This window comes from Nannospalax galili, unplaced genomic scaffold (genome assembly GCF_000622305.1).
Source record: "Nannospalax galili isolate Female #2095 unplaced genomic scaffold, S.galili_v1.0 scaffold444, whole genome shotgun sequence".
NCBI classification, from domain to species: Eukaryota; Metazoa; Chordata; class Mammalia; order Rodentia; family Spalacidae; genus Nannospalax; species Nannospalax galili.
The window spans coordinates 4,248,046-4,257,370 of record NW_008354022.1 but is presented as its reverse complement, the minus strand read 5'-3'; positions in this window follow the sequence as shown (position 1 = coordinate 4,257,370).

The following is a 9,325-nucleotide window of genomic DNA, read 5'->3' as shown; positions in this document are numbered from 1 at the left end:
AACAATAAATCCCAGCACTTGGAAGGCAGAGGCAGGTGGATTTCTGAGTCCAGCCTGATCTACATAGTGAATTCCAGACTAGCCAGGACTACATAGTAATACCCTATCTGAAAGAAACAAAAAGTAGGAACTAGAGAGATGGCTCAGCAGTTAAGAGCTCTGGCTGCACTTATATAGGACCCAGGTTTGCTTCCTAGCACCCACATGGTGGCTAGTAACTGCCCATAATTCCAGTTCCAGGGAATCCAATGCCCTCTTCTGGCCTCTAAGGACTTTGCATGCACAGGTGCACTTACATGCATGCACGCAAAACACTGATAAACATAAAAATAAAAATAAAATAATTAAATTTTAAGAAGTAACAAAAGGGGCTGGAGAGATGGCTCAGAGGTTAAGAGCACTGACTGCTCTTGCAGAGGACCCGGGTTCAATTCCCAGCACCCACATGGGAATGTCCTTAACCATCAACTCCAGTTCCAGGGGAATCCGATGCCCTCTTCTGACCTCCTCAGCATTGCACAACATGGGTGCACTTACATACATTCAGGCAATACACTCATACACATAAAATAAAAATAATAAATAAATGTATATAAAAAGAAGTAACAAAAAACCCCAAAAGTAAAAAAAATAAGTGAAAAACAAAGTTAAAATAAAAAATAAGGTGCCAGGCATGGTGGCACATACCTTTTAATTCCAGCAGTGGGGAGGCAGAGGCAGGGTGATCTCTATGAGACTGAGGCCCACCTGGTCTACATAGAGAGTTCCAGGCAGTCAGGGCCACATAGTGAGACCTGTCTCAAAAGAAAAAAGACCATACTTTCTTGCCAGGCAGGGTGGTACACATCTGTCACCCCAGCACTCAGGAGACAGAGATAGGAAGATCCTAAGTTCCAGGCTAGCCTAGGGCTACATAGGGTGACTCTTGTCTCAACAGAACAAACAAGGACAAAAAAATGGGAAGGTGACCCACCTGTCACCCCAGCGTTTGAGAGGTGGTGGCAAGCACATCAGGAGTTTGAGGCCAGTCTGTGATACATGAGATTCTGTCTCAAAAAAGCAAACAAAAAATAGGGTTTGGGATATAACTCAGTGGTAGAATACTTGCTTAGCATGGTACAAGCTCGGGGTTCATGGGGCTGAGAGATGGTTCAGCAGTTAAAAGCACTGACTACTGTTGCAGAGGACCTGGGTTCAGGTCCAAGCACCCACATGGCAGCTAACAACTGTTATAACTCTAGTTTCAGGGGATCCAATGCCCTCTTCAAGCAAAACACTCATACACATAAAATAAAAATAAGTAAAAAAAAAAATCTAGCTGGGTGGGATGGCACATACTTTCAATTCCAGCACCCTGGGGGCAGAGGCAGGTGGATCTCTGTGAGATTGAGGCCAACCTGGTCTACATGCCAATTTCCAGGCCTGTTGGGGTTACAGGGACACCCTGTCTCAACAACAACAAAACAAACAAATGAAAATAAAGTGTAACAATGTACTTAAAAAAAATTAAAAAAAGAACCTCTCTGGTTTCAATCACCAGTTCTGCAAAAAAGGAAAAAAAATTTCTCCCAAGGTGTCATTTTCAAACGTTAAGTCTGGTGATTTCCAAGTGTGCCTGCTGTTAACAAATGTGGCAAAGCACTACTTTGCCGACACACCTGAAGAAAGAACCAGTCTGCCTCCATGAACACGTGTTCCAGCAAGCGCCTCTGCTGGGTGCTGAGGTTTCGCTCCAAGGCGTTGTTTAAACATTAACAGTTTTGAAACTTTCAGAACTGCTTTGCTTTCTTGCTTCCTCTTTGATAATAATAAGAAAACAAGGAGGGAATTTTCCCAGATGGGTACAAAGGGCACATTTTTATGCACCAGGATGTGGGAATGACCCTCAGGACCCTGGCTGTGGGTGGGCTAGCTGCCCCTGTGCTGTGCAGGCTGGGTGATCACTGAGCTGTTTAGTTTCTTCTATTTTTGGTCTGCCAAGTGACTCATGGGAATTCTTCCCTCTTCCTGTCCTTGCCATGTTCCCTCCCGCCAACCCCACTGTGATCACTTCATCTGCTGAGTGACTAGGGACGGATCAGCTCCACGTTCAGCTGAGCTGAGACCCAGGAGGCCTTCTGTTGAAGGTAGATGAGAGACAGGAACCCTTTTCCTTTTTTTGAGATGGGGTCTCATGTAGGTCAGGCTGGCCTCAAACCCACTATGTCACCTAAGCTGGCTTTGAACTTCTTTTTACATTTATTTATTTGAAATGTATGACTGTTTTGCCTGAATATATGTAAGTGTGCCATGAATGAAATGCCCATGGAGGCCAAAAGAGAGCATCGGATCCCCTGGAACTGGAGTTATAGACCGTTGTTAACAACCACCCTGTGGGTGCTGGGAACTGAGCCCAGGTCTTCTGCAAGAGAAGCCAGTGCTCTTAATTGCTGAGACATCTCTTCAGTCCCTTACTTTGAACTTCTGATCCTCCCAACTCTACCTCTGGAATGCTGATATCACAGGTGTATGTACCCACACCCCATTCCTGTGATGTCATAGATGGAACCCAGGGCTTACTGCATACTAGTTAAGCACTCTACCAACTGAGCCACATCCTCTATTTGTTTTGTTTTGGGTTTTTTTTTGAGACAGGGTCTCCCTGTAAACCCCCAGGCGGCCTGGAACTCACTATGTAGACTAGGTTGGCCTCAATCTCACAGAGGTTCACCTGCGTCTGCCTCCCAAGAGCTGGGATTAAAGATTTGCACCACCATGCCCGGCTAGGTTTTTTATTGTTGTTTTCTTTTGAGACTAGATGTCCTGTGTAGACTGGCTTCATATTCAAGCTTCTTAGACTATTATGGGTGTGCATCACCACTTCCAGCAGTAAACCCATCTTGCGATGTGTGTACCATTGGTGTTCCATTCCCTTTTCTGGAACTTATCTGCTGGTTTTCTTTTTTGTGCAAGATCTAAAGCTTGTGGAGAGCACCTTGTTAGTTTGTTAGTCTCCATGGTGTGTCCCAGGATTCTCCTAGAAATTCCTCTTACAGCCATGCTTGCATGACAACTTTCAAGATGGCTCAGCAGGTAGAGGCCTGCAGCCAGGCTTCACAGACCTGACTGCAATCCCTGGGGCTCCACATGGTGGAAGGAGAGAAATGACTTTAGGAAGGTGTCCTCTGACCTCCACACATATGCCATGGCACCCACGCGCCCCCTTAATAAAGGAATAAAATGAACATAAATGCTTACATGGATGCACATAGATATATGGACTAGAATGTTTACTGAAGTTGTTCAGGGAAAAAAGAAAATGAAATTAGTGTCCATGAGTAGTGGAATAAGTTGGGAAATGACACCTTCACAGTACAGTCACTAAAAACTGAAGGCCAGGGGCTGCAGAGACGGCTTAGCGGTTGGGAGCACTGACTGCTCTTGTAGAAGACCTGGGGTTGCTTCCCAGCACCTACATGGCAGTTAACAATTCCCCAGTTCCAGGGGAATCCGATGCCCTCTTCTGGCCTCTGTGAGCATTGCACAGCACAGGTGCACTTACATGCCTGCAAGCAATATACTCATACACAAAAAATAAAATTTAAAAACAAAAAACAAAAAACTGAAGGCCAATGCCTACACAGACAGGAAAGATCTCCATGTATTCAAAACAAAGTCACAGAGGTTCAGTAGCGGATCAATAGTAGAGCATTTGCCTAGAATCAATCCTCCAATGAGGGGCTGGTGGCATGACTCAGTGGTAGAACTCCCCATTGAGGGGCAGGGGGCTCTTGCAGAGGACCTGGGTTTGGTTCCCAATAGCCACATGGCAGCTCACAACCACCTGTAATTCCAGTTTCCAAGGATCTGATACCATCTTCTGGTCTCCAAGGGCACTGCATGCATGTGGTACACATTCAGATGAAGGCAAACATCAAGCACAAACAAGCCATGGCAGAAGTGTGGGGGTCATATGACAACTGGCAGGAGTCTGTTCTTTCCTTCTACCTTGTGAGTCCTGGGATCAATCTCAGGTCATCAGGCTTGGCAGCAAGGGTTTTACCCACTGAACCATCTTGCTGGCCCCGTGTATTATTTCTCAATTTGGCATCATACTCATCGTCTTTACACCACATCCTCCTCAGTGGGATACTTCATAGGACCAGTGTGTAGTCAACTTGTGCTCCAATGTTGGCCTGGCCCTCCCCCCTTTCCTATCTTCCTTCCTTCCTTCCTTCCTTCCTTCCTTCTTCCTTTATTCTTGTTTTTTTTTTGAGACAGGGTCTCCCTGTATCCTCATCTGGTCTAGAACTCACTATGTAGATCAAGCTGGTCTCAATTTCACAGAGATCTGCCCACTTCTGCTTCCTGAGTGCTGGGATTAAAGGCGTGTGCCACCACACCTGATTGATTCTTTGTTTTTTTTTTTGTTTTTTGTTTTTTGTTTTTTTCGGTCTTTTTTTTTTTTTTTGAGACAGGGTCTCCCTGTAGTGGGGCTGGCCTGGAACTCACTATGTAGACCAGGCTGGCCTTGAACTCACAGAGATCCACCTGCCTCTGCCTCCCAAGTGCTGGGATTAAAGGCGTGCACCACCACGCCCAGCCGATTCTTTGTTTTTTAAAAGATTTGTTTTAAATTTATTAATGAATGTTTGCCTGCATGCATGTATGTATACCACATGTCCCTGGTGCCTGAGGAAGCCAGAAGAGGGTTTTTGATCCCCTAAAACTGGAGTTATGGATAGTTGTTATCTGCCATGTGAGTGCTGGGAACTGAATCCAGGTCCTCTCCAAGTAGCAAGTGTTCTTTACTGCTGAGCCATCTCTCCAGCAACCCCTCCCACTTTAAAAAAAGGTTCGTTTAGGCGGGCGTGGTGGCACCCGCCTCTAATCCCAGCACTCGCAGACGCAGGCGGATCTCTGAGTTCAAGGCCAGCCTGGTCTACATAGTGAGTTCCAGGTCAGCTGGGGCTACAGGGAGACCCTGTCTCAAAAAGACCAAAAAAAAAAAGGTTCGTTTAAAAAAAATTTATGTGTATGTGAGTGTGGGCATGTACAAGTGGGTGCAGATGCATACAGAAGTCAGAAGAGAGCATTGGAGCCCCGGAACTGGAGTTACAGGTGGCTGTAAGCAGCTCAGGTTGGGTGCTGGGAACTGAACTCAGGTCCTCTGCAAGAGCAGGAAGCACTCTTAACTGCTAAGCCATCTCCTGTTTGGAGACTGGGTTTCACATCGCCCAGGCTGACCTCAAACTCACTATGTAGTTGAAGATGATGACCTTGAACTTTTTTCTTTAAAGATTTTTTTAGTTTTAGGCTCACACCTTTAATCCGAGCACTCAGGAGGCAGAGGCAAGTTGAAAGCCAACCAGGCCTACTGTTGCCCGAGTTCCCTCTGGGTCTTCAGCGCCATCAAGCAACCCAAACAACATATCTTTATGTGCATTTATTAACTTAAAAAGGAATGAGCATCCAGTGTGTAGCTCAGAGCCCGCCATATCAGGCCGCACCTGCCCATAGGCACCGCTACCATTCGCTCATGCCTCTGGGGCCAGCGATCTCACCCCAGGTCCAAAAGAGTCAGTCCATTCTGTCCTTGAGCTGCTGCGCCTGTGCGTTTCCCATGCCACGTATGTTACCCACTGCAGCTTCCATCCCAAGATGGTTCCCAGCTGCACCTCCATAGTCCCCTGCTCCAAGGCAGGCCCCGCCCCTTGGAGGAACTAGCCAATTGGGAGACACCTACATAGAAAGACTGTCTGAAAAAGAAAAACAGAAAACAAGGGGCTGGCTCAGTGGTCAAGAGCACTGGCTGCTCTCGGAGAAGACCTGAGTTCTATTCCCAGCACCATAGAGAGGCTAACAACTGTCAGTTCCAGGGGATCCAACACCCTCTTCTGGCCTCCATAAGCACTTCAGGATTTGGGTGCACTTAACATCCATGCAGGCTAAACTTTTATAAAATAAAATATAAACTAAAAAAAATGAATATTTATAAATTTTTATTTATTAGGCTGGAGAGATGGCTCAGCGGTTAAGAACACTGGTTGTTCTTGCAGAAGACCCGGGTTCAAATTCCAGCACCCACATGGAAGCTAACAACTGTCCATAACTCCAGTCCCAGGGGATCCAACAGCCTCTTCTGACCTCGCAGGGCATTGCACAACACAGGTGCACTTACCTACATTCAGGCCATACATGAAGACATGAAAAATAAAAATAATAATAAATAAAATTTTAAAAATATTTTTATTGGGCCGGGCGTGGTGGCGCATGCCTTTAATCCCAGCACTCGGGAGGCAAAGGCAGGTGGATCTCTGTGAGTTCAAGGCCAGCCTGGTCTACATAGTGAGTTCTAGGACAGCTGGGGCTATAGGGAGACCCTGTCTCAAAAAGACCAAAAAAATTTATTTATTTATTTATTTATTTGATTTTATGTTTTTGAGACAAAGTCTCATTATGGAGCCCTGGCTGACCTGGAACCTGCTATGTAGACCAGGCTGGCCTTGAACTCACAGAGATCCACCTGCCTCTGCCTCCCGAGTATTGGGATTAAAGGCTTGCTCCACCATGCCCAACCTTATTTTTTAATTTTAAATTACATGTATATTTGTGTGTCTGTCAATGGGTATGTGCACCTGAGTGAAAATTCCAGCAGAGGGCAGAAGAGGGTGTCAGACTCTCTGGAGCTGGAGACAGGTGGTTTTCAGCCTCTTGACATGGGTGGTAGGAACAGAACTCTAGTTTTCAAGAGCACTCAGCCACTGAGCCAGAGCTCCAGCTTCATTGAAATTTGGATCCCCTTGCCTCTACCTCCCAATTGCTGGGATTACAGGTGTGCGATACCAACCCCTCCCTTGTTTTAAAGATTTATTTTCTATTTATTTATGTGTATGTAGGGGTGGAGTATGGCATGTGTGTGCTGGTATCCTCAAAGGCTAGAGGAGGGCATTGGATCCCTTGGAGCTGGACTTAGCAGATGGTTTTGAGCTGCCCTACATGAGCATTCTGGAAGAGCAGCAAATGCTCATAACCAGTCCCCATTTTTTTGTTGTTTTTTTTTGAGACAGGGTCTCCCTGTAGTGGGGCTGGCCTGGAACTCACTATGTAGACCAGGCTGGCCTTGAACTCACAGAGATCCATCTGCCTCTCTGCCTTCCTAGTACTGGGACTAAAGGCCTGTGCCACCATGCCTGGCCTGACTATCTTAAAAAAATAATGGGGAGCCGGGCATGGTGGTGCAGGCCTTTAGTCCCAGCACTCAGGAGGCAGAGGCAGGCAGATCTCTGTGAGTTCAAGGCCAGTCTGGTCTACACAGTGAGCTCCAGGCTAGCTGGGGCTAAAGGGAGACCCTGCCCCAAGAAGACCAAAATAAAATAAAAATAAAATAAAATAAAGATAGGGTCTCACTATGCAGACCAGGATGGCCTGGAACTCACATTGATCTACCCATCTCTCCTTTCCAAGTGCTGGGATTAAAGATGTGTGCCCCGAATCCCTTAAAAAAAGTTTTTGCTGGGGATTGAATCCAGGTCTTTGTGCATGCTAGGCAAATACTGTCATTCCCCAGCCACATTTCCAGTACACACTCATACACACACATACATGTATCTTTTGAGACAGGGTCTTCTTGTAGCCTCAGCTGGCCTGGAACTAGGTCTCATTGTGGAAACCAGGCTGACCTTGATCTCACAGAGATCTGCCTGTTTCTGCCTCCTGAGTGCTGGGATTAAAGGCATGCGCCACTGTGCCTCCAGCCCTAGGTCTATATTTTTTAAGTTCTCTTTATGGCAATCTCTTCCTGTGGGCTTCATTAGGTGAAGAATTTCCCAGGAGCCCTTTGGTTCTGTCCAGGCATGTGCACACACACACACATAGGCTCACCACATTCTCTGCTGCCCTGAGGTTTGAATTCCAAGAAGGCTGTTGTCTTTCAGTCAGCAGTGTTTTCCTCATACCTAGCCTGTTAGGTGATAGGTATTTTGTAAATCCTAAGTATTCTTCCAGATCCCAAATGAACTGCAATTTCTGTGGCTTTTTGATTTTTTTGAGAGGGGGTCTTTCTGTGTAGCTCAAGCTTCCTGCCTCAGATTCCCAAGTGTTGGGATGACAGATCTCTAGACTGTAGCTGATTACACTGCCAGAACTGTTGATGGAACAAGCAGGATGTGGGCTGAGCTTGTAGGTGCATCAACACAAAGGACTTGAGGATTGTAGCCAGGGGCATGGTGACACCCATGTTGGGTGACACACAACCACCTGTAACTCTAGCTCCAGGGATTCCAATGCCTTCTCCTGGCTTCTAGAGCACTCATGCACACAGAAACAGATACACAGATACATGAATAAAAATAAATCATTTAAAAAACCTTAAAATTACAAGATGAAAAAGGTCTGAGTGCAGATGTGTTTCAGTAGTAGAGCACCTGCCTAGAATCCCCCAGTGAGGGGATAGGGGTGTGGGTCTGTGTTAGAGCACCTGCCTAGAATCCCCCAGTGAGGGGATAGGGGTGTGGCTCAGTGTTAGAGCACCTGCCTAGAATCCCCCAGTGAGGGGATAGGGGTGTGAGTCAGTGTTAGAGCACCTGCCTAGAATCCCCCAGTGAGGGGATAGGGGTGTGGGTCAGAGTTAGAGCACCTGCCTAGAATGCCCCAGTGAGGGGATAGGGGTGTGGCTCAGTGTAACCCTTAGTGTGAAGCCCCAGGTTTTAGTCCCAAAGAGCCGAATACAAACATACTGCTGGGATTACAGGCATGAGCTACTAGGCTTGGCCTGGAGAAGACATTTTAACTAAGATTTGTTGTCCCACGTATTCAAAAGTTTTAATTGGAACTTGTGGATATAAGTTCAGGAACTGGTTTTCAATCTTATCTTTGTGTGGTACTGGGGATTGAACCCAGGTCTTAAGACAGGCTAGTGCTCTACTACAAAGTGCATCCCTAGAACTTCATGTAAATTTTGGGACAGGAGCTCAATACGTTGTTTGGGTTAGCCTTAATCATTTTTTACCATTGTTTTGTTTTTTGAAACAGGGTCTCCCTATAGCCCCAGCTACCCTGGAACTGGCTTTGTAGACCAGGCTGGCTTCAATCTCAGAGTTCCTTCCATCTGCCTCTGTCTCATGAATGATAGGATAAAAAGTATCACCAACAACACCCTATTTTATTTAATTCGTTATTAAATAATGAATCTATTTTATTTAAAATTTTTATTTATTTTTATTGGAACTTGCTATATAGGCCAGGTTGGCCCCAATCTCACAGAACTCCTCCTGCCTCTGCCTCCCAAGAGCTGGGATTAAAGGCATGTGCCACCACACCTGGCTATTTATTTTTATTTTATGTG